The 24868-nt window shown below is 39.8% G+C and overlaps 1 long non-coding RNA gene across 6 annotated transcripts in view; it reads left to right on the plus strand.

The window, feature by feature from the left end:
• The window catches only part of LOC135188577 (uncharacterized), a 228745-nt gene that overhangs the window by 73021 nt on the left and 130856 nt on the right, over positions 1-24868 (plus strand). For all 6 annotated transcript variants that reach the window (XR_010307746.1, XR_010307747.1, XR_010307744.1 and 3 more), the window contains exon 2: positions 14630-14701. This is a non-coding gene — a long non-coding RNA (uncharacterized LOC135188577). The remainder of the gene's footprint in view (positions 1-14629; positions 14702-24868) is intronic.

The following is a 24868-nucleotide window of genomic DNA, read 5'->3' on the forward strand; positions in this document are numbered from 1 at the left end:
ATTTGGTTGTGTTTTTCTTTTTTTTTTTCCTTTTGCTTTTTCTTTAACTGACATGCTCTGCCTCATAAAAAGCCTATTCAGAAACCACACTGAGTTAGTCCAGCAAAGTTGAGGCAATTGCAGTTACACAAAGGCTTTATGGTCTATAATGAAACAGGAGGCAGATTTTCTAAATGTCTTATATTTGCATTTGGAGATCACCACTTTAAATCCCCTTGGCAGTGAAAAGCATTATTGTTTCTGCTGGATTCACCAGTTTTTGTGCACTCAGTAAATTACTCTGATCTTGCAGCTTCAAGTAAGAGCTTATGGTTTTGATCTGCAGTATCTTGCCATCTCTGTCCCATACTGAGTTTGCTGGGTTTTTTTGCCTGTTAATGATGGCTGCTCATTGATCTTATACAGTATGTAACAGATCTAGACCAAAAAAAAACCCAAACAAAACTCCACAAGAACAAAATACAAAAAAAACCCTCCAACCCTCCAAACAAAAAAAAAACTCCAACTCAGCCACCAAATATCATTAAGTTTTGAGAAAATCTGGAACAATAATACATCTGGCTCTGGGTTCCATCAAGCTCCTACACAAACTTACTGTCCATAAACCACAAAATTACAAAAGCAAGTTCTTGCATGGACTCCCCAAGCTCCTCCTTACTTTCTGCTGTGGATCACAAGAACTGTCCTCATTGCACAAGTGATGATTTGTGTGTTCATCAAAGCAGATTCTGAACTTACACTTTCAACATTTAACAATATGGCTTAAATAAGGTTCAGGCTTTGCATTATTTATGTTTCTGACTGGATATTTTGGTTGCATAAGCAGGTGCAAATGGAAATCTGGCTTCCAGATTCATGAAGATGCAACATATGGTTGTTGAGCTTGGGCAGTATTTAAAGGTTATCTTTGGTATCAACGTTCAAGATTTTTAATGATGTTGCTGTAATAACAGCAAAAGCAAAACTGCCTGAATGACTTGGAAACTACACTCCAAGAAACTAGTTTTGTCTTGGCCTTTGATAACCACTTTTTGTTAGAAAGGATGTAAAATGGTAATGCAAAAGTAGTTTTAGTTCAACCTGTGAATGTTCTTTCCCTCCTAAGCACTTGACTATAGACTTCTATAAGCACTGTAAATAGGTGGGGCAAATGCAGCTGTCATAGAAACTGTCTGTAACACCTACTAGAATTGTCCAGTGGTGCCTGCAGATACTTGATTTATATGCATATTTGTCTTGTATACATGTGGAAATTAGACATGTACTACAAGTGTGGTGGAGCACATATTTCACTAAATCAAAGAAGTATATGTAAATAGATGCCATAGTAAAAATCTACTGTTAAGATTCAAGGTTGAGACAATATTCCTAGGTGTTCTCCAGAGAAATCAGAACTCTGGAAAGCAGCATTGGAGCTCTCTAAAATGTTTGTTTGGTTGTTTTTTTTCTAAGCATCAGGACTTAGACCAGAAGAAATGGAAAGAATGATCTTCTCAGCTCATGAAGTATAAAAGAGCTAGAAAGGGCTTGCAGGAAGGCAATGGTCCTTCCAACTCCAGTACTGCAGAAGTTGGTCATAAAACTGCCTCCAGGCCTGTGTTATATTCATGGGAGTGTTAAATAGGGACACTGAGCCGTGATGCAGGTGTGCTTAAGTGTTTATGTGGATACGAGCTTAAGTGGATATGAGACAGTGCAAAGGCTCTAAAGGGTTTCCTCAGTGCAAAGAAGTATAATGGATGACTGCTGGTGCTTGAGCTGCCTGAGACTAGAGGGTGAAAATCTTAGTTGAAGTTGCTTTTGCCTGCCCTCCTTTTTTTGAGGGCTTAGTTCTCTGGAGAGGGGGCACAAACTCTTCTCTTTGTGTTGTGTTCTATGAAGACATCCATGAGATAGCATCTCTTGAGCATCCTTTGAAATCAGCCACCCTGATAAACACTGATTCCCAGTATATTTTTGGGATTCCTTTCCACTTTGTTACTGACACACTTTTAGGGGCTGAATATTTTGTTCTTCTTGATTCTTCACGTTTTCACTTATCCCACAGTAACATGGAGCTTTCCACACTGGAGGAGTTGAAAGGTAATCTTTCTTTCTTGGCCCAAATCTGGATCACATTCACGGTCTTTAATCAGTCCCTGTTTGCAAAATCCCATCTTTCACAGTATTTTACAGGGTGGGTTGCTTTTTTTTAAATTTATTTATTGTTGGGCTTCATCTGGTACAAAGGTTTAAACTACAGAAGTAATTTAAAATATTGTGGCATTTCCTTTCTTAATTAATCCCAACTGTTTTCCTTGGTAGTACAGAAAGTATCAGTATTTGATGAGGACATTATGCCTTCATCACTGAGGCAGTGGATTCTTCCTGCCGAGTCTGTAAACAGCAGACAAGCCACAGAGTACAGCCTCCATGTTCTGGTTTTCATTAAGCCCAGACTAGAGGAGCACCCAGCTGTGTCTTCCTGTAAGGTCTGTCAGTCTTCCAAAGCTTGTTAACATGCTAATATAAAAGGAAATAGGGCTGACTTCAAGGAATTTACAACTAGTCTTAAACTTCAAAGACTAAGAGCTACATCTCTTCAATTCAACAACAACAACAACAAAAATTCCTATAACAGAAGTTGTGTTAGCCTATGAGAACAGATCTGTATGCGTTGAAGACTTAAGCCATAATGTACGATGCCACATTTTTTTGTTGCAAGTTGCAACACAAAGCCTCCTGCAGTTGTGAAACTTTGTTCATAGCTTGTAGGTTTGATCAGAGACAAGATAAATCACTGTCCAGCCCACAAATAGAATATCAGGAATGATGCTGTCAATCCTTCCCTAAACCTGTTTTCTATGTAAATGTTTGCAGTGGGTAGGTGAGTCGGGTTTGAACGGTAAGCAGAATTCTCAGGTGGCAGAAATCGAAAGAACTCCTACAACTTCCAGGGAATTACTCCTCTTCCTAACATCTGAAGATTTGGCCCAATCTGAGGAAACATCTGCAGTGTGCTTTCATAGTTATCTGAAGGTGTTTGAATGAGGTTGGACGTGTCCTGTTGCTCTTAATGGAAAGAGAGGTCACCGTTGTGTGGCAGTAGGGTGAGGCACCTTTGCGAGGCGACAAATGACTCACAACTCTCATTCGGCAAACATGTGCATGAAAGATTACACAAATGGGGCAAACACATAGTGGTACTTCCCTAGTCTCCAATGATTTCAGAATCAGGGGTTTCCCTCAGTCAGAATCAATGCCATTTATATCAAGAATTAATTAACTATTTTGTGTTTTAACATCTCTTTAGTTAAATGAAAGATTAATTGTAAATACCTCTTTCAGCACTTCAAGTGCTCTCTGCTTCTGCTAGAGTCTAGAGGAGGTTTCAGGTCTTGCAGGAACATAGAAGGATGAGATCACACATCCACAAAGTTCTTGGATAGATACTTTTCATCTGTAAGTTGCCATTTCCATAATCAGGATCTCTAGTAAAGGGAAAATATCTGTGGCATCTAACAACATACCATAATTTTATTGTTGGAAAAGTTTTCAATTAGAATTATGGCAAGAAATCTGAAGATTTTAAATGCATAGAAATAAGAGCTGTTGCACAGCTGAGATAATTATATATTGAAGAGCTTTGGCAGGGACCCTGAGCAATAAATGCATCAGATGACACATCCCTGAGTCACTTGAGGACACTTGTTCGTGGGCTTATTTTTCACTGAGATTGAACTCTTTGCATCAAGGAAGTGCAGGAGTTTGTGTGTATTCAGTTGACCTCAAAACTCGTTACTTTGGTCACCCAGAACTATTAAAAGCAACTCAATGGGGAGAAAAAAAAAAAGGAAAAAAGAAAGGCAAAGTAGCATATTAAACTCAACAGTAATTCACACAGTTCCTTCTCCAACAGCTTGTTAAAAAGGTTGGTAGAAGAGGTGCTGCTGTTATACTTTCGTTATTCGGTGCTAATTAGAACAAACTTACACAAAAGTGGTTTCTAAAGGGAGCTGATTGCTTTAATGGGAATTAATTGAAAATCCAGACCATGTTGGTGAAGGTGGCCACAGGGAGCAACAGCACACATTTTGATTCACTTACCAATCTGGGTTTGTGCCTATTGCAAATGGAAGTGTTACAACCACATCCATACTGTGAAGGCACAGGGAGGGAGAAGACTGTAGGTCACCAATGGCTGGGCTGGTGCCAGAAACAAGCAGGGCGGCTGTGTCAGGGCTGCATTTTCCAGCTGTCTTTTGCCTCAGATGAGATAAAGTGGAGAGATGAAAGGTAACAGGTTGTGTATCTACTCTGTTGCTATGTTTGAAAATACTGCATCTGCAAAGTGACAGCAGCTGGCCAGATAGCCTCTGTAAAAAAACTTTACAAATTGTTTCTCTTGTGCATTTTTATTATGCATCATTGCAGCTTCCATCATCAGTTCAATTGGCTGAGTCCTCCCATGCGTAGGAAATTCTGTTCTTTCTACTGCCTTGTGTTGGTCTTATCAGGGGTCATTGGAAAATAAAACTCTCCAAAACAAATAAAAGAGTTCCTAGGTAAACAAGGTGCCCCATGGAGCCTTTGTTTTCCTGACAGTAAAGATAGGCATTTGGGCAGTGGTGTGCCATTTTTTTCAATGTTCTTGAAAATCCTGTTTTAAGAGGAAAAATGACAGGAAAGGCTGCATCAGTCGTGTTAAATTTCTGGGAATGGAACTAAATATGATATGGTGTGTATCTATTGCCTTCTGCCAAAAGCACCTCAATTTTGTCAGAGAAGAATAGTAGGAGACACTGTGCCATAAGCTGATAAGGTCATATTAAATCAACTGTCTATTGAGTCTCACATATTTTATATATAGTCTTCCCCTGAGGGTGTGTTGTATTCAAACCCTTAGACAGCTAGCACATAGGTGATGGCTGACAAGCATGGCAAATCAGCTAGAAGGGAACCACACTTTTGGGGAAGAAAAATTGTGCAAATTAAACAAACAAACATATATTGCAAATTCGAGAAGGCATCAAATTGGAAGAATGATTGTGTCACACTTTGGGTATTTGTAATGATAGGGAACTTTGCACTTAAGCCTTTAAGGTGAGGAATCCATAACCCTGCTGAGACACCACAGCACTGGCAGCAGTTTGATGAGAGCCCCCTTGCCTGCAGGAGCAGTAACAAGGAACAGCAGGAAAATAGGAAATTAATGCTAAAAAGGAAATCTTGTTCTATGATAAAGTTGTTAAAATTATCATAGAATTTGCTTTGGATAGAAAGAAAAAAAAAAGTTGCTTAATATAGCCTTGAGAATCTGGCACATTCCTGATGATGTTAATCCATCTGCTGACATTTCATCTTATTGGTTTTCTTTCCAGTTTTTTGATACCTCAAGCACTTTAGATGTTATGTTATTGAAGTCATGGGTCTTGTAGAAAACAAATTACCCCATAGAGTTAATTGCACCCATCTCACTCTCTATCTTGTTGAGGTGAACTTCTTATCTGCATTTCATTGTGAAAGAAAAAAAAAATCTTTGATAGGAAACAAACATAAAAAATGGGAGAAGTTGATCACCTCCTGCAGTATTCCCAAGAGCAAAATTAATGAGATAAGCCATTATCACTTGTCGGTTATTATTTGAACCCTAAATAATCCATTCTCTAGGTAGACCTGAGGAAACCTTGTGCTTTCATGGCAAAGAGTAAAAGCATTTTCTTAGTTGTGATGTGATGTGGAGGATGCAGTTTGGAATTTTCTGGCTGGGCAGCCTTCTTGACTGAGAAAGATGATATCAGAGTAAGCACGATGCTTTATCACACTGAACTGTGGAGCTCGAGAGAGCAAGCACCTAAAGTAATCATCTAAGATTCTCATTTCACTGCTGCAGCTTCAAATTTTGACTGAAATAAGCTTGTTTTTTTTAGACTTTTCCACTACTATAATCTCTATGCCAGAAGTCACAGAGAGTTTTGAGATTTCTTTTATTGATGCAATACTTTAAATGCCTTTTTTGGTGTGTTTTCTGTTTTGCTTTGGGCTTTATTTTTTTGTTTTAAATTTTTGAGAGTATTTTACTATTTTTTTTTTTAAACTCTTGCATCGTTGTGGACAGAACAATTCAAGCAGGCAGAAGATTAACGGATTGCATCTTACACATTTCTCAAGGTGGATCCAATTGCCTTTTGCAAACAAGCATGTGCTTGTGTGCAGCTATGCTCATGTAGCTTTGTGGTTAATGCCTATAAGTTATTTCGCTTGATTGTGAATATATAGATTCACTGCTGGAATTAGCGGAGTGTGTGGATTGGGGAAGTCAAGGCAGTAGGGGAATCTGCGGGGAAAACCCAATTGACTGGCTTACCCAAGACTTCTGAAGACTTGCTCCTTAATGTCTTTGTGTTTTCTCTTTTGCTTCAAGGTTTTTCTTTGTTTGTACGTGTTTAATTATTATCTCAAAACACATATGCAAACTAGCTGTCTGGCTAAAGATTTTGAAGCACACGGGAGTGGATGAAAGTGGTTGAAGAATACAAAGGAGTACCTACAGGGAAAACGTGCTCTTACCTCCTGTCCCTTGACTGCCAACAAGACAAACTAGAATATGGGTTTGTTGAAGCCAAATGCAAAACTCTCTCTGTGGCTAGGTTTTCCCCTCAGGAGAAAATCTGTATTTGACAGAGATCCGAGTCTCCTGTTAGTCGTAAGAGTATCCTGCGTAGATTGCTGGGCTGCTTGGTGGGATGCATCTGTAACCTAAATTATACCATGGGTTGCTTTCCATCAGTAAATGGTCAAGAGGCACTTATACTAAATCTGAGCTTCAGAAAGATGACTCTTGGCGTGTTTCACATAGGTTCTCCTTCTTCCTTGCTGCCAGAAAATGTTACATTAGAACGTCACTATAAGATGCAGCTTTATTAGAGAAACATACTCAGATAAGGAGGAATTCAATGATTTGTTCACCGGATGATAGTGACTGAATGGTGTCTGTTTTCTGTGTATGAATCACAGATGGCTTTATTATGATCTTCTCAATGTATTCATTATTTGAACTGATTTCCTGATTCGTTCTTCTCTGCAGATCCGCTGCCAGCAGTTCATTGTGGGTTTCCAATGTTTGAAGTTTAAGCTCTTTGTAATGGGTATCTAAGTCACATGATGTACTTCTTCTTCCTAACTGGAAAAATGGACTGGGGAAAGGGTTGGTGCAAACACTAAAAATGTATATGAGTTCATAAGTCAGTCTTTTAATACTTTAAGCACTTTTAAAATTCCTTATTTCTAGGCAAAATTCACTTCAGTGCAGAATCTCAAAAACCTGGGCTCTCTTCATGCCCAGATCAAACAACATAGCAAACTTTTCACTGCCTCATAGACTTTTGCTCTGGTATTTGCACAGAGATAGAACTGTAGGAACTCATTTCAGGATCCAGGTCAGAAAGGAACATAATAAAGTGAAACAGAATATTCACAGGCCTATTTACAGCTTTCTCTCAGTTCTAATAATAAATGTAAGTGTGGATTACTTGAGCTATCTCACTCTGTTTCCAGCTCTCTGCAAATTCTTGAGGGATTTTTCTTTTTCTGTAGGACTGCATATTGGAAAACAGGACAGTATAAAGCTAAATTTGCTTTGCACATGTACAGCATTGATCCCTTATCATGCAATTAAGTAGCGACTCGAACCTAGCTGCAATCCATGTGGCGGTTATTAGACCCTCTGGAGTTTTGCCTTCCTTCAAGCAGCATGGTTATGTGGGCTGACAGCGTGTTAGGTGTTTCTAGGATGTGCTCTTTGGCTCCGGTTTCTATTTTCTTTACTGCATAGATTTATGCACAGGTAAAACTATCAGGGCATACAACATATCATATGAACGAGAAATGGAAGTTGATATTTTTCTTTTTTTGCATCTACATCAGCATCATGAAACATGAGCTGTGGCTCAACTTTCCCATTCTTATCCTTCGTGGGCTGATCAGCAGCTATGTCCACATATTGACACCTGTAGAAGAAGGTCTCACCATTTTGAACACTTCTGGGCAAACCATTCTATTCCCCCAGTCTTGAATTTCTTTGTTTGTGGGTTAAAAATTATATTTAAGTAGTGCTTTGAGAAGTAGGATATGCACACCTTCATTTAGCTCTTTGTGATTCCTGTGTGAAAACAGAATTACAGTGAACCCTTAATAGAAGTAAAAAGCTTGTGGTATTTTTTCTGCCACTTATATGTAATTGCCACTTGAAATTAACTGAGAGTTTTGATATTCAGAGCCAAAAAATTAGTGGCATTTGATGCTATAACAGTGTCTTTCCATTTGTATCCTGTTTAATTTTTTCAGCCCTCACTGAAGGAGCTGCAGCAACAGCTTTTTGTTCTTTGTGAGTATTTCTGATGCCAACTACTAACTGTCCAAGCAAGCTCACACACTTGATGTCTCTCCATCCTTTAGGGTCATGATAATTCAGGAATTTCTTAAGCAGAGAAGAACAGGTTGATGCACCTAAGATGATTGTGATAGTCAACGATGCTGTGAAGCACTACATTAATGCTCTGGGCATTGCCTGTTCATGTTGATTCTGGGATCTCCAACTCCATTAGTAATTAGCAGAATGTTGGCAGGTCCTGTGAAGCAGGTAATAACTCTGTGCCCAACTGTAGTGATGACTAAATATAGTAAAGCTTTTGTGCATGCATTTCACAAGGGGTCAGCCCCTGCCCATTTTCATGAACAGTCTTTATTAGCATTTGTTAACCAGCAAGCTTTGATTAGAAAAGTCATGAGAGAAGTAAAAGAATAAGTTACAGCGATTCAGAATGGGTGTTCAAGAGGGCTCTTCCTTGGCGTGTTAGAACAATCATCACTGTTTTTATCTTAATAGCTAAGATATTGCAGAGGATAGAAGAGATAAAAGGAAAAAAGACATTAATAGGGATGTACACATCCTAAATATAGAATATTGTCATTGTTCCAAATTTTGTGAGGTGCTTCTGGGTGAATGACCCAGGATATTCACAGAATTGTCAGGATTGGAAGGGATCTCAAAGATCAGCCAGTTCCAATACCTCTGCCATGGGCAAGGACACCTCACGCTAGATCAGGTTGCTCAGAGTCACATTCAAGCTGACCTTAAAAACTTCCTTAAATTATCAATCAGAGCTCATCTCCAGTAATTTTTTTTCTTGCAACAACTTAATATTTATAAATTCCATATACAAATGCACAGTGAGAGCTCAAAAAGCTAAAGCTTTAAAATTCCCTCCTGCACAAGCTCGCATTGTGATGTACACCTCTACTTCAGAATAATCCCACATTCAGGTTACTCTCTTCTCTTGAAAGTTTTCTTCACTTTCTGTTGTAACTGGTCCTACTTTGTGTGCATATTCAACTGAACTCATTCTATAAATGAAGGGAAGACATCCAGGACAAAGATTTTTAATAACAACATGGTTATCTTTAGAATCTGCTGAACAATTAAAGACTTTCACATAAACAGCAAAGGCAGCCCCTGTACATTAACAGAATTGTGCATCATGTTGCATAACCAACACTGATCTCATAAATGGACTACATGGATCAGTAGAGCAGGTGATACAAATCCTATAGGTCCTACTTCTTGCTGAAAATTACTTTCAAAGCAGTTTCAAAGAGCAGCACAGTTGCTAAAGCCTCTTCTGTATAGCCCATCTATAGTATTTTTCTCCATCCAGGAAATGTTGGTACTCTAATGCCACTATTTGTAATCCATATATATATATATAATAAGTGTACACTTTTATATATAAAGGCAAGTAGATTTTTTTCATGTTAAATTTATAGGTAATTTCCATAACTAATTTGTAAGCCAAAGTGTAAATGATGCTCAGCCAAAGTGACCATTTTGACAAGCAAGTGCAAACATTGTCAGAACATTGGCAGATCTGCTTTGGACAAGACTGAGCTTGACAGCTTTTTCTGTGTGCATGTGGGTTTTCTTGGGGGGGCAGCAAGGAAGGAGCGTGCTTTGTTTTGGTTTATTGGGGTTTTTTTTAAGAGCTAGTTAAGAATATAGCATTATAATAATCTAATTTTGAAATTGGCTATGTCATTTAAGATAGTAAAAAAGCTGGCATGCAAACTAGAAAGCTGCCTTTTTTTTCTTCCTGTGCTTCTTGTGCCCAATACTTTTTAAACAAATGCAAAATCATTGTGAAACATGCAATGCTTTCAACCATCTGACATAGTAGTTCAGCTCCAGTTAAAGATGATGGCTTATAGAAAGCTGGCAAAAGAACTTATACCGATGTTAGATATGGATAAGGATTTGTATGGCTCCATTTCTTTTGAAATTTAAAAAGCCTACAAGTTGATATAAAGTTGGTTTGGGGGTTGGTGGGTTGGTTTTATTTTTTTTCTTTAAACTTGCAGATCCTTTTCTTTACTTCCATCCTTTTCAAGGGTCACTCATCTTGGACAGACTCTCTTCTTACCAGCTTTGCCTTTAGTCCTCATTCAGCCAAGCCCTCCCAGGAGGTGGTGGGAGTCTCTGCTGTAGCTTTGAAGCGAGCTCTGGAAAGCTGGGATTTCAAAAGCATGGGTCCTAGCACATGTATGCTTATGCTGACAAGAAAAGCAAACTCAGGAGTTATTTTATTTCTGTCTGAAAAAAATATGGTTTTAAAATAGCATGGAGGTCAGATTTGGAAATTCAGTGCTGAGTAGCAAGTTGGTGATAACGAGGTCATAAAAACACGAATTTCCCTCCTGTGTTTTGCCCAACTATTGTGATGTCTCCAGGTTTCATAGCTCTTTAAGTGCAAAATTGACAAAAGGACAGATTATCTTTTTTTGCCCATGGACCATTATTTATCATTGCTTTTTTTAATGAAATGCATCTGCTTTAATAAAAAGAATGTTTAAGAAAGCATAAAGAAAGCTAACTCAATTCTCTTTTAAAACATTATGTAATTAAATCTTTATTAAGATTTGAGAGCTGTGCAACCACAAATGGAAAAAAAAATCACAACAAACCAAAATAAACCCAGGAGTGATTGTGCCTTTGTATTTAGATGCATACTGGGGAAAACATGCACATAGGAAGCAAACATGCATTCTGTCATGTATAAGGTCAGGTAAAAGATTCTGACTGTCCCACAGGCTTGTCCTGCAAATATGAATGCATTAGGTAGCATTATGGAAGTAAATGTTATGTGTAATAAAATTTCTGTGCCATGGAGTTTAGGCATACAGACCTGCAAAATGAAAGCCTGCCTGTTCCTGGTCTCCTTCAGCCACTGTGAAAATGAGAAAATTAATGGAGCTAAGCATTGTGTGAACAACCTGGGACTCTTTCAGGACATTTTCAGTGGACATTACCTGGTTCCAGCTGGATGAGCTTTCCAGCTTATTTCTTAATGATGTATTTTGAAGAGAGCCAGGCTGTGGTTTGGGAGACTCGTGCGCTTCACAAGTGGTTCAGGCTGTGGCTGGAGCACGTGAGCAGCCTCTTCCCACAGGCACCAGTGGGAGCCGTGAGAGTTTGCAGCTCTGTCTCCTTTAGCTGTAACTCCCTCTTCTATGAAAATCTCAGTCAGTTGTTCGGGCTCAGAAAGACTGGCTTCCATACTTTAACACCAGGTTTCACTGGTATGCATACACGAATGTGCCCTACCAAATAACCTCTGCTTACAGATGTGTAAAATCTCGCTGCTGACTCTGCCGATTTGTGCTCAGTGACATGGACTCTCTTTCCTCTTCACAGTCAAAATGTGTCCAGAGCCAAAATTCTTCATAGTGTCACAGAGGTGTAACGTATGATAAAGGTTTTGGATAATGATCTACATTTCCAGTACCTAGGGACAACTTCAGATTTTCAGTCATATTTTACACTTATGAAGAGAGCAGAGTAGAAGTCTTCCCCTTCACTGCACTAGGAGTTCACTGAGAAATGGGGGAAAGCCCCCATCCAGAATACAAGTTATCTTGTATTTTTTTCTGAAGTACATAATTACTGATGTGGGTGTTCCCACATCTTAGAATGGAAAAAGTGCTTGCCAAGATTGAAAAACCATAGTAAGCAATATAAATGATTTCTCTCTCACACCAGCATTTCTTGCTGAGACAAGTGAACTGGAACTGTGTTTAAAACCATATAATTATACCCCTATATATCATTTATTAAATCAGATTTTCCCCCACCCTCTTCTTTCAAGTCACTTCTGAAAATGCTATTCTTCCAAGAGGCCTGCTAGCTGGGGTCCTCTGCTTTAAGGACTCTTTGAAAAAGAGATAGAAATGAATTAAAACCTAAGCAACACATCAAGACCCCTTATAACGTTACCGCTCCTTGCTCTTAAAGCATTGCTGTATAGCTTCAGTGTCGCTGAACTCTGCTTGGTCCAGATACAAGCTGTACTGCTTGTCTAGGGCATTGTGATCCATCCATGGATTGTCTGGGGCATTTGGATCATCTAGCCTGACTTTCTTCCTGACACAGGCCATATAGGTTCCTCTGTCCATTCCTCAGTCAGGACCAGAACTGTATGTTAAGACAGTCCATGGGCTGTAGGAAGACGTTTGTGGATTTCCGTATTTCACACTCGTTTCTATGCTGTTTAAAACACAAAGAAGCTGACCCAGTGTTTTCACACCCATGAAACAGTAGGACTAATGAACAGCTTTACCAGAGCACACAGATTGTATATGCAAAGGTCCAGCACGCAAATCCTGACTTGTTTATGCCTCAGGTTGTGCATACAAAAAGCTATTTAACTTTGAGCCAATATATCTTTCTTTCCAGCACCCACACGTCACTCAACCCACCTCCTTTGAGAAAGCCTGGGGAAGAGACTTTATGCCATGCTCCAAAATGTTGGGAAGTTAGGCTTTGTTGGACAAAGAGACTATCTGAATATGAATTGGTAGCAGTAATGAAACCTTTTGCAATTATAAACAAAGTAGAGGTTCCATCTCTTTGCTTATGGTCTTCAGAAGTCCCTTCCAGACCCTTCTGTTCTACAATTCCATAAAGCTTTTAGTTTATGTAAGCATGTAGGGATTGCTGTTGGATTTGTGGTGTAGGAGGTACCACTCATGTTCTTAGAAGAGCTTTCTCCATTTCATCCTGGAGATTGCATGTCAAGGTGTGGAGATGACTTTTAGGACTTCCACTACATAGCTTAAGAGTCTGAGTCTAATGACTTCTCAGACATTGCTTTTTCAGGTTTAAATATTAATTTAGATGAGGAGTCAGTATGGCACAGCAGTTTTCTCTTATTAAGATCTTTTTTTCTTTTGTTTCTTTGGTCATTCTGTGTGTAACTGTTGCTAAGAAAGGAAAGTTTTATTTTAAGGGTTTGATATAGCAAGGGAAGAAATTGTTTTCTGACTCAGTGGTATGTGCACATGATGAATATGTATTAGATTTCAGTCTACGTTTCACATAACATTTTCCCCCTATTGTTTTCCCTCTTTACCCTATTCTTCCCTTGTGTCTCTCTTTCTCTTTTGTCTTTTGTGTGGCTATTTTTTTGGTTTATTCCTTTTCTGCTTAATCTTTCTGAAGTGTGGTCAAGCAGTGCTCTAGCTCTAGTTGAACTCTTAGGCCCTGTATTAGAGAATAGAGCTCCAGCAGTTCCCATGTGGTGCTGCTATATCCAACTTGCTTAGCTTCTAAGCATTTAGGGAGATGTACTTCATAATGCTTTCCTTGGGGTTTAATTAGTTTTGCTTTTTTGTAAACAGTTCCTTTTTTGTACTAGCCAATTTACCATGTGTTTTAGCAAAATACAGTACAAAAAAGAACAAAACACTATTATTTGAAGGAAGACACCGAGAAGTATTAGAGTTATTTATGCTGGTTGTTCTTCAGTGAATGTCATGCTTAGGACCATCATCCTTATTAAAGAAGTACTCATTGGTCATGAGAAAAGGTACAAAATACAGAGAAACCAATCACAGCTACAAGAAAAGCAAACTTGGATGGTACCTACCATGAAATCTGCTGAATTTACAGCAGTGTTGGTCAGAGGAGAAGTTGTAACATACTGTTCTTTTATTGTGTTTCATTAGTTTGCAAATCTAATTAGGAAACCAACTGGCACATCATATGCAATGACGGAAGCAGTACCACCTATTCTTGTGGCAGCTTTGGTTTTCCTTTATGGGTGGTCTTTGTTCCTAAGAGCTTCTATGAATACCACATATTAGCTGAGCTGGTTCTCCCTTGATGTCTGTGTTGTATTGTACACATGTTGTCACTGTTTGACACTTAAACAATCCAGATTCTTACCCAGCCCATATTTAGTGCCATAATAAACTTCTGAGCATATGTTTTTGAGAGCAACAGTAACATCCATCACTGCAATGTGACATATAAATAAGCACTACTGGAGAGCCTGCATGCCTTCAGAGGGCAGAGCTGGAGCTGGAAGGTGTGTGCCAAAGGGATGTGGTCATCTGCCTTGCCCTCGTTGGGCTTCTTTCTTCTTTGCCTTCTTTGAGTAAAGCAAAAGGGTTATTGAAGTGACCTACAAAATTCACTCGGTACGTGTGAAAAACACGCATCGTTACAAAACCTTTTGAGTGAAACATTTCCTCTTTGGGGCTTTGGCTTGACAAGCAGTAGATGTAAGGCATAAACCATCTCATTTGCTTTGTCTTTCAGTGGGGAGCTCCATCGAGGCCTGCTCAGAAGCTCTGGTCTGGCAGATGTGATGTACCAACGCTTCCTGCTCCTGTGAGTCTCCCGTTGTTCTTTCTGCAAAACCCTGTGCTTGAGTGGCTGTTTCAGCAGTGGTGGTCTTTGGCTCTTTTGGCAGTGGGTTTTTGGTGTTGTTGCTGGCTTTGTTTTAAGGTGACTTTTGTAGTAGCAGAGCCATGTAAGAGCTTCAGGAGTTGACTTGCCCTTTGTTCTCTCTGAGCAAGACCAGAGGCTTATGAAGTGGCAGCACAACAGATTTAAAATGCGGTCATACCCTGCCTTAGTTGGGTAACCACATTCTGGTCCAAGGAGAGCTTTGTCTGAACAAGGACAGAAAAATTGAACAAGGAAATAATTTATATCACTTTTAATGAATATTTAATTTCATTAGAAAAAAAGGAGGGTGTATATTTTGATGCCCTGCCTTTGAGTGACAGATCATCTAGTGCCTCCTTGGCCTGAGGAGGACCATCAACTTGGTAATTACAGATGTATATCAACAAAGTGATGGCATCTTCCCACTATACCAATACCTCTTGAAAGAAAAGTGTTAGAGGCAAAAAAGAGAAAATATAGTTAATGTTGAAATTTATATAAGAATGACCTGGCTTTGTTGCTTTGATTACTACTTGAATTTGCTAATAATATTGCTGAAACCAAGAAAGGACTGAGTAGGAAACAGATGTTTCTGACTGTCAGTTGGTTGTTATACAAGCAGAATTATTACTATATGTAAATGTAAAAATCCTTGAAGGTCCTTGTTCTGAAGTAGTATTTCTTTAGAAATAAGTGGCTTTTCCGAGGTAGCCTTTTTGCTTCTATATCCTTCCACCCTCTTGGACCACGTAAAAGGAGTCGCCTGCAAACTATTTCCATCTGCCAGGAGGAGCCACTGGGGCGGCTCTTCAGGTAAGAGACAGTAGATGCAGTGCAAACTTCTACCACAGTGAAAATGACAAAACCTAAAATGCATCATTTTCCAGTGCTCAACAGCTGCTCAGGCTATGAATTGAAACAAAAATAAAAGTGGAGATACCAGATCCTGTCACAATGCCAACAGTACACACTTCTTTTTTAGAACTGACTCTTAGTTTCACATATCTGCATCAGCAATGAGTCCTTTCATATCTGACCTTGGCTTGAATTTTACCCACTGTCCTCATTAAGAAAATGAAGCCCCGCACCATTCACCCTTCTGTCTTCCCCAAAGCATTTGAAGTTGCATCTGGGCCTCGACTCTGTGCCCTGATTTCTTGCTCTGCATTTGTGTAGTGTGTGAGAGCGCAGGGAACGCACTTGAGAATAAACAGCATTAGCTCTCAAAGAGAGATTTTAAAGTTTTAATATTATGGTTGTCTAGTTTGATCTAGTATCTGGTCATTGAATTGTATCATTGCAAGAAACATGAGAACAGCAGCATGACCATGAGGTATATTGTATTACAGAATGAGGTTACACAGCACCAAAGCACCACCATATTTCAGTAACAAATGCAGCTTCTGGGGAGTTTTGTTATCATTGCATAAGCTTCACTGCTCCCTAGAAGATGACACTGATTCAGACAGAAAACACTAATTCAGTTCTTGCCAGCAGAGCCAATTGTCTCTTTGATTATATTAGACTGACAACTGGTTTTCAATGTCATTGTCAGCCACAGCTTCTCATACATGGTGCAGTGGAGCATGAACTGGGCTCTCTTTATTTAATTATTTCTGCCTGTTTCTGTGTTTGTAAGGCAAATGTGAGGCTCATCTAGGAGATAGAAAAATGTCAAGTGCTTAGATTACAAAACTCAGACTTCATCAGTGGTGTCCAGCAGCCTTTTAAAAGTCAGATCACAAATGTGTCTTTCACTCCAAAGAATGAATGAGAAACTTCTGTGTGCATGTGTTGGTCATCTAGCAGTGACCCAGGGTTTTCTAGAGCAAGTCGTTGTTGCATTAAATATTTAGCTGAGTATTATTGTTTTTCTTTTCTTTTTTGAGTTGTAACTGGAAGACTGTATGTGACTACACACACTTGCTGTTTAAAATTTGCCTTAAAATTGCCACCTTAATTGGTGGTGTTTGGGCAAACAAGCCTTGTGATCGATTCTGTGCCTGTGTCTGGATGAGCATGAAGCTCAAAGGATGTCTCACCATGGCCCATGCTGCCAATGCTGCACTAAACTACTGCAGCTGTGGTGGTGTGGTGGGTATGGCAACACAAACCACAGGGTGCAGGAGCTGTCACCTGGCAGACAGGATACAGAGGCAGACTTCGACCTGTCCTTGTTTCAACCAGTACATACAACACGTGGGGATCTTAGTGGTATCAAACCCTTTTGGTCCAACTAGCTGCCCTGTATAACAGGGAACATTGCCCTTTCTGGTGGGTCCCAGTAGTGATGGACTGACACACCATTCCTCCTTTGTAGGTAAACCATGACCAGCTGAGGTACAGCTGGCCACACAGTACATGAAACACCCAGTTGTCTGTATTTTTGCACAGGCTGCAGTTTGTTGTGTGCAGGACTTCCAGTGCAGCTGTACTGGTATGTCTGAAACCCTTGCAGATTATCAGCCCCTTCCCCTCTTCTCTGCCTCTCATAGAAGTTGCTTAGATTATCAGCCCCTTCCCCTCTTCTCTGCCTCTCATAGAAGTTGCTTAGATTATCAGCCCCTTCCCCTCTTCTCTGCCTCTCATAGAAGTTGCTTATCTTTCATGGAATAGGGTTAGGCAACTGAGATGCTACTGCTGTGGCCTGCTTCAGAGATGTTACTCTTCTGTGCAGCTTTTTCCTATGCCCTACTGGTCCTTGCTGTTAGGACTATAAATGCATTGTAAAAAATAGCTGAAATCTTTCACCAGATCTTTGGTTCCTATGGTGTTAAAATCAAGAGAAGTATCAGCAATGTGAAGAATAATCTACCAAAATCATCATTTTGCATTAGTTTTATACCTGTTTACTAAAAATACCCCAGAATGCCCTAGAAGAGTAGGTAGTCAGGGAGAAAACTCCACATACTTGCAGTAGCTCTGTGAAATATAACCCCATGAAATGGCTGCTGCCAACTCTGTGATTCTTCTGTGCCTGCAGAATGAGATTTATGTTCTTCATAAATGCGTATCCTTCTAGTTCTGAATTCTCTTCTGCTCCCATTGCCCAAAAGCCAAACGAAGCTAACCTCCTCCAGGTCCCAGAGTGAAAAAATGCAAACACACTGCATTTAAAAGTAGATTTAGCAACTCCAAAGTGGGCGATTTGGTTCCACCCATCAAACCGAAGTTCTCTGATCTGAAGTCAGATGGGTGCTACTCCTAGCAAGATGTGTGCCAAATCTAATTAAGCTTTGCATAATGTGCATCTTGGGTGATGTGATTTATTAGCTTTGTTTGAAGAAAGTAATAATAAAAAAAGAAAATGGCTTTGGTAATAAGCTGTTTGAATTCCCTGTGCAAGTAGGCACAGTCCCTCCTGGATCTCCCTGAAATACTCTTGAGGTGCACAGGTTACCTATTGACAGACTGACGTAATGCTGGGAGCCAGCACAAAGAGGGGCTTTGATCTGGGGTTCTACCTTCATTGCTCTACTGGCATTTGGTTCAACATAGATACTCAAGTAGCCCTCAGTGTGTATAATGATTTCTATCCTCACAACCACAATCAAATCCAGGAAGTTATTATTTAGCTCTGTTTATACCAGTGAAAGCTAGTGCACAGAGAGAGTAGAGATGCCTGTAGTATAGCACATTAGCACTAGATGCTGGAGGTCACAACTGGAAAAATAGTGCCAGACCATGTGCTACTGTAGCAAGTAGCTCTTACCTATCTCTTTGTTAATTTGAAGTGTGCAGGCCAGATATGTCATGTGGCTTAGATCTCAACACCTTGTGCTCTATTGGTTCTGAGGAGCCAAGTTGTGGTGGTTAGCCATGGCACTCACATCATGGGAAGATTTACTGCAAATGCTGTGCACAGGAAATGTGGAACTGCTGCTTGAGTGGCTACAGTCACTGCCCCAGGAGCAGCTGGAATGGCAACTGGCTTGGGTTCAGATCCAGCAGTGATAGTTCAGCATGGAACTCCTGGAAATTTGAACTCGAGTAAGGGGCAACATGTCTGGGATATTAGGAGCTCTTTTCCTAGTCCCATTCCTTACCTGCAGCAGGCACAAACACCTGAGCAAGCACTGTGCCTCTGCAATTTGTGTTTGGTAGCTGTTAATAATTTCTGGGGAAAGCTCCAAAACTTTTAGTTTGTGTTTTCAATGAAAACAGGAGCCTTGAGGAGCAGCAGCCCACAGTGGTGCTGTGATATCCTGGGGTAGAGCAATTCATTCAAAACATCCTATTCTAGGAACGTTCCTATTCCTAGCACGAAGGGAAGGGTTGTATGTTCATCTTCACTCTTTTCAGGATTATCTCTTCTGGAAAAAAAAAACAAACCAAAAACCACAAACAATATTCAAGGGTCACTGTTGTTTACAGCTTAGAAAGTGGGAATTAGGTGTAGGATCAGATTTGCTCTTAGGTCACAGAATCTTGTGCTGCTTTATATGGACACTGAAGACTCTTAGGATGCACAGTGTGTGAGTATCAGGCACTTCAACAACATTATTTCTTGCTACCAAAACTAAGTAAATGATATAAACCTTTCTCCACGATTTGAGGAAAAATGAGTGGGTTGTTTTGGTTTGTTTTAATTTATTAAACACATTTGGAAAATCACTTATTTTGGAAAATATTCAGAGTAAAATGGTGAAATGCAAATAATATTTGCAGTTTAGTTCTTTCTGTTACAAAAAATTAGATATGCTTGTTATGAAAAATAAAGTTTAAAATATTTTGCTAGCTTTAATGAGAATGATCTTTTCTCCTCTCCAAAAAAAAGCCCAACCAACTGAAACCCAAGCAAAACTAATCCATTTTCTTTCCACTGGAATAATGGAAGAATGAAGGAACATAGATGGATTTACCACAATTTTAAGTGAGACAAAATTAACACAAATTTAAGTGAGTTCTTCTAGATGCTCCCTGCATTTTCAGTCATGATACTTGCTTTGTTGGAGTGTTTTGCAGTTCTCCTTTTTTTTTTAGTCAAGCATACAGCTGCACCTTGAGGCAGAAACCTTTACCTAAAATACTAAGTAAATATCAGTAAATATCCATAAAAACATTGAATGCTTTCTGCCCAGAGAACCGTTCTTAGTGCTCAGTACAGCCAGGCAGCAGAAGCAAGCTATGCAGCCTGTTGTGTGTGATGACATTAATTGAATTTTGGATACTGAAATATTAAACTTTTTTTTACAGACCTTTAATATGTCCCAGAACTTATCTGGTGATTAAACTCAAATCCCATACTAAAGGGAGAGGGGAATTAATAGGTTTTGCCAGTGACTGGGTTTTTTTAATCACCAAAGTAGAATGGGCTGTTGTGGAAAATTACCATTTCTGTTCAGCTAGAGGTGAAATGGAAGCCTGAAGAAGAAATGGAAAAGGTGTCTATGCTTTAAACAGTATCACAGCTTTATGATAGTGACTGTTTACCTATGCCAGCCATGCAACGACTCTAGAATGTGGGGGGAAATCACAGAGGGAGCTCTAAGGGATTGTAACCTGTCTCTGGTTGTGGTGATGAGCACAAGGTTCTCGCAGTAGCTCTCTTTGCAGTTGTGGTCTCTCATTTGTCCTTAGAAAACACAGGAGCAAGGTGAAAGCTCTGTCCTCATCTCCTTGATTTAACCCCAAGAGAGAGGCTGGGATTTTCAAAGGCACCTGAGAGTGCAAGTGTTCCACTCCCATTGAATTTTAATGGGGTTTGAGTGCTTGACTCCTCCAGGCTTCTCCGAAAACCTCAGCTTTGGTTCATCTGCCTGCTTAGGGGCTTGACTAACAAGCTTCAACCCAAGGGGCAAAAACTCTTTCATGCAAGTCAGGCTCTCCCTTCCAAAAAGCTCGGTGTATGGCGGGAAACTGCAGTGTTGGTGTGTGCAGAGAGGGGCCTATGGAGGGGCCAAGGCAAGACGAGTTTATATTCAAACTGGTTGGACTGAACTACAGACACACTGCAGCACACTGCTTCTGCTGACTCTGCAGCCTGCTCTGCGCCGGCCTCTGTCTGACAGTGACTCAGAGGCAGCAACAGTGTGAATACGGCTTCTGGCTTGAACACTGAGTCTGTTGGGAGGAGGAGAAGAACAATTCATTAATTTATTTGGGACACTGGATGGTTTCCTCACTGTCTGCAACAATAGGGTGTGAGCAGCCCCAGCTCCAGCTGCTGGCGGATGGGTTTTGCAAAAGCAAACCTTCCCTTTCCAGCAGCCACCAGCCACAGCAGCAGACAGAAGGCAGTGGGCTGAGCCTCCTGCCCCAGTGGCCATGGCCAGTGGAGCCAGTGAAGGGGCCTGGGAGGGTTCATAATTAAATTCTCAAAGTGCTCACATGTGTGCTAATTAAGGAATTCTTTCTTTTTCTTCCTGAAGCCTGCTGGGGCAATTCTCCATAGTGCTAAGTCTCTGTGTCTTTACTGGAAACAACAGCACTTGTCAGTGTCTTTTCGTAGTGTAGGGCTTTGCTTAGGAGCAGGAAGAGAAACCAGATAGTACTATCAAGCTTAAGGGGTGTACCAGCCTTGAATCGAGCTGGTGAAAGTTGGTGAGGCCAATGGATGTGTCCCTGAGACTACCTATTATCTGATGAATCAAATTCCCTCAGAAACTTGTAGTCCTACGTTCCTCCTGCTCCCAGAGCAAATCCAGAGGACAATCTTTGGATGTATTGCAGAGTGGTGCAGATGACAAAAGATGAGTAAGTTTTCCTCTAGTACCTAAATGTCAGGAGGAATCAAATGTTAAAATAATAAGAGAATTCCATCTATGGTAGTTGCACCTCACAAAGGTGATTCTCCATCCTGATCATAGTTTTATCCTTGGTCTTCAGTTTGCTCTCTAGTAACTATGTGGCTGTGAATAGAGTGACACCAGGGGAAAGGTCTACCCTGCAGTTTTCTGTATCATAGAATCAGCCAGGTTGAAAGAGACCTCCAAGCTCATCCAGTCCAACCTAGCACCCAGCACCATCCAGTCAACTAGACCATGTCACTAAGTGCCTCATCCAGTCTTTTCTTGAACACCTCCAGGGATGGTGATTCTGCCACCCAATGAACCATATGCAAGTGCAGCAGCAGCAATTAAATATTTTTATTATTATTACTTTATTTTGCAAGATGCAGTTACCATAAATAGAAATCTAACAACATATGCATTATTTAAAAGTGAATGCAACAGGATCACTATCCTGAGAATTGTGTGTGCTTCCATAATATGAATATTTATTAGTAATAACACTAATAGCAAGTTAGTCTCCTGGCTTCTAAGTGTTTTTACTGAAAATCCTCTAAAATCTGCACTTGTGTGCACTGCAGGGACTAAATGTGAAACATGCATTCTGAACATTCTGCTTCTCAGATTCCAAAGACATCTATGGAATTTATACTGTCATCAGTTTTAATCTCTGCAGGATGTGGTAAAGAAGGTTAGTTTTGGGTAGCATAATACCTCCAAACAAAAGTATTTTTCAAAATCTATTGCAAATAAGCACATTTTTAAACCATTTTGTGTACCAAATTCAGTATTTTCAAGCCCATCTGATCCTGATGGGTGTCCATTACAATGCAGCCTCTTTTCAAAGCACTCAGCAGCCCCAGATCAGAACAGCAGACTGGGTTTGATGATAGTATTTTGGATATGTTTGTGAATGAAGCACTGCAGCATTGTGTTACTGTAGGAAAACAAGCCAACACAAAATGCAGATAAAAAGATGTGTGCCGGCTCCAGAGTCCACTTTTAAAGCTTGGTTTCAAGAAATACTGAAGGGAAAATTACTTACAGGCTCTGTATTTTAAATATCAAGTAGGAACTTTAAAAAACATCTTGTGTAACTTATGAACATAATCCCACTCATTTTTAAATGAGCCTCATCCTGGGAATTTTTAGGAGACTTAAAATATACTTTAGGAGGTTAAAATAACTTATTTTCATATCTTAAGGAGTAAGGTATTACATGTTAAGAAGCTGGCATGATGGATCAGTGGTAATTACTCCCATTAGGTGGATGATTCTGAGCATCTAAGCAAAGAGCTGGATTCTGTCAGGCCATTATTCAGGGGACCTGTTTGTGGAACTAGCTCTTCCTGCAGGTGGGTAAAGCAGCAAGTCTCTCTCTGCTCTGCAACCCTATTGAAGTTTTACCAGGTTGTACCAGTGCTGACATTTTGGGCATGAAACATGGCAAAAACACAAATGGAATCCTAGTGCCTCGTCATTGCTTGGCTTGAACAAGAGTGACGTAATTGCACTTAGTGCTAGGAGGTACTATTTTGCAGAGATAATGGTTTTCTTAAGGAGATTCTGTGAAGATATGCAGCAAGTATTTATTTCTGCAAAAATATCCATTCTCAGCTATAAGACCACCACCTGAGCTGAAAATGTCTTAATAATATGATTGACTGATGAGTTGTATGACCCTGCAAAGGGAAGACAGCACCTTCTCCTTGACTACTCTGTAATTACAAGCTGGGATGAGGGATTTGCTCTTGCATCATGCAAAGGGAATTGTATGTGTGTAATAAAGGAGGAGCAGAAACAAGGATGACTTAAGGTAGCAGTCAGATGGTATTTTGTCTTTTTAAAACTGGAATTTAACATCTCTAACCATAGACCACAAACCTGTAAATGGATATGGATGTATGACTGGTGCAGTGCATGAGTGTGGGTTTCTAATGACATCCCAGTGATTTTTTCAAAAACCAGAGACCTGTTGGTTTGCATTAATTTACATTATTCACCCCTGAATCATGGTGTTTGCTAATCTCTCTGACAAGCAGCATGTTTCATAGGTGAGAAAGGCCAGCGAGTCCCTCCACCCTTTCTTAACAGTGGCCGTGACCTCTCTGTCCCTTAAAAACTGGTTACTTTAGACAATTTTAGTTATCTTCTGAAATCTGTGGCACAATTGCTCCTAGAAAGGTGACAGTCTTGCAAATGAGAGATCCATGTGTCTAAATATTAATTATTCACAGTCCTACTTCCTAAAATGAAAATCTGACTGCTAGCACATTGAAACAATTACTGCATGATTGTCTTCAAAGAGATGTGTCCTACTACTTAAGATTTCTAAGGAGAACTTCAAAACCTCATTTGGGGGGGGGGGGGGAGGAATTCTCTCGCACTTTTGAATGCATTTTCCATTAGATTGGTGATTTCTCTTCCAATGGTCTGTTTACAATTTTGTATCAAATATTTAAGCTTCTCATTGTAGGCTTAATTGTTAAAGTTCCCAAGCCATGTCCCTGTACTGCTTCAGGTCTGCAGACCACAAACTGAAGAGCGCTGACTGGAACAGCTCTTCTGTAGAGCTTTATAATCTTACACGTTGTATTTTTGCCTGTTCATGGATGGCAGGGATTTGAAAACCTGATAAACTTTAGTGACTTTATTAGTGTGATCCAAGCCAGCTCACAGGTCTTTGGCACTCAAATTAGGACGAAGCACTGTATTTCACTTTTGTTTCATAGCAAGAGAATAGTTTTAATTTCCAAAGATCTGTATCAGGGAAACTGTCTTCCAAAAATCCCTGTTCATGACTGCAGCTACCCAGAAGAAGTACACCATTTAAAGTACACCATTTAAGGTGCAGCTACAGCTCAGCAAAAAAAGACTCATGACAATTGTTCCCTAAATTCACATTTAAAAGGGATTAAAATTGATTTCTTTTGTTACAAATTCATTGGAGGGTCTTGGACCATACATTGACCTGTGTTAGTTGGTAGTTTTCTTTCTCTTGGACAGTTTTAAATTTGGGAAAACAATTAGGTCTGGTAAATTGGAAAAAAAATAACAAACCCTCAACTATTTTCATCCATTGAAAAGTTAAAAATGCTTGGTTGGACACAGTGTAAAATAGTTGCCTCATTTTTGAACATTTAACATTTACATATCTAAAATTGAAGGAAATGTGAGAATGAGTAACTGCTTAGAAAAGACGTAGTTTAGTTTAGCAAAAGCTGAAATGAGAAGTTCTAGTTTTCAGGGGGGTACTTCTGTTTGTTTTGGTATCTGGAAAGAATGCTTGGCTGAAACTGGCACAAAGGCACAGAGGGGTTCAAGTTTGCTGAATTTGCAGTTTTAGTCTGAATGCTGTGGAGAATTTTTCTCACTG

Source organism: Pogoniulus pusillus, chromosome 29 (genome assembly GCF_015220805.1).
Source record: "Pogoniulus pusillus isolate bPogPus1 chromosome 29, bPogPus1.pri, whole genome shotgun sequence".
Taxonomy (NCBI): Eukaryota; Metazoa; Chordata; class Aves; order Piciformes; family Lybiidae; genus Pogoniulus; species Pogoniulus pusillus.